Source organism: Chiloscyllium plagiosum, chromosome 6 (genome assembly GCF_004010195.1).
Source record: "Chiloscyllium plagiosum isolate BGI_BamShark_2017 chromosome 6, ASM401019v2, whole genome shotgun sequence".
Lineage (NCBI taxonomy): Eukaryota > Metazoa > Chordata > Chondrichthyes > Orectolobiformes > Hemiscylliidae > Chiloscyllium > Chiloscyllium plagiosum.
The window spans coordinates 59,192,797-59,194,146 of record NC_057715.1 but is presented as its reverse complement, the minus strand read 5'-3'; positions in this window follow the sequence as shown (position 1 = coordinate 59,194,146).

Sequence of the window (1,350 nt, the reverse complement as noted above, 5' to 3'; positions counted from 1 at the left end):
GAAGGCATTTGGTATGCTTTCCTTTATTGGTCAGAGTATTGAGTACAGGAGTTGGGAGGTCATTTTGCAGCTGTACAGGTCATTGTTTAGGCCACTGTTGGAATATTGTGTGCAATTCTGGTCTCCTTCCTATCGGAAAGATGTTGTGAACCTTGAAAGGATTCAGAAAAGATTTACAAGGATGTTGCCAGGGTTGGAGGATTTGAGCTACAGGGAGTAGAATGGGACTATTTGGCGTCGATCATTTGGCCCCGTTTTTTTGGCGCTCATTATTTTGGCGCTGACCTGTTTTGCCAGCAAAAAAAAGTCTTGTAGAGCCCGTAAGAAATTTGGTTTTATTGCATTGTAAGAAATAAATCTAATTATTTTTTATTCATATTTTTAACCTATTCATCGTAAAAACGAATTTCTACATTTTGCTACATTTATCAAACACATATAGATAACCATCGTGTGAAAATTTTGGTTCGTCTCCCTTTCTTAGAATGTATTCAGCCATTTCTGGTATGGGCTCTACAAGAAAATAGAAAGAACATTGTATTACAGCTTTCCAATGTGAAGACAGAAGGGTTTAAGTATCATCAAGGCAGTAGATGACTATTAACAATTGTTAAATGAGAAAATGATTACAAAATGAGATTTGAATCTGCATTGGGTTATTACATCTTTGACTATCAACTCTTGCTAGTTGAGAAAATTACATCGGGTCGTTAGTCATCCCCTCTTCTTTAACCAAACATTTATACTGAATTAGCGCCAAAACAGCTCAGCGCCAAAGTAATGAGGTCCAAAACAGTTTAGAGTCAAAACAGAGGGGCCAAATGATCGGCGCCAAAAGGGCGGTGTCAAAACGTACCCAACCCACAGGGAGAGGCTGATCAGGCTGGGGCTGCTTTCCTGGGAGCGTCAGAGGCTGAGGGGTGACCTTATAGAGGTTTATAAAATTGCGAAGGGCATGGATAGGGTAAATAGACAAAGTATTTTCCCTGGGGTCAGGGAGTCCAGAACTAGAGGGCATAGATTTAGGGTGAGAGGGGAAAGATATAAAAGAGATCTGCAAGGCAGCCTTTTCACACAGAGGATGATACGTGTATGGAATGATCTGCCAGAGGAAGTGGTGGTAGAATTGCAACATTTAAGAGGCATTTGGATGGGTAAATGAATAGGAAGAGTTTGGAGGGATATGGGCCGGGTGCTGGCAAGTGGGACTAGATTGGGTTGGGATATCTTGTCGGCATGGATGGGTTGGACTGAAGGGTCTGTTTCCATGCTGTACATCTCTATGACTCTATGACTCTATATGCAGAATCTTATTCTATGTTACTGATTTTCAAATGAACAAAATGTGAT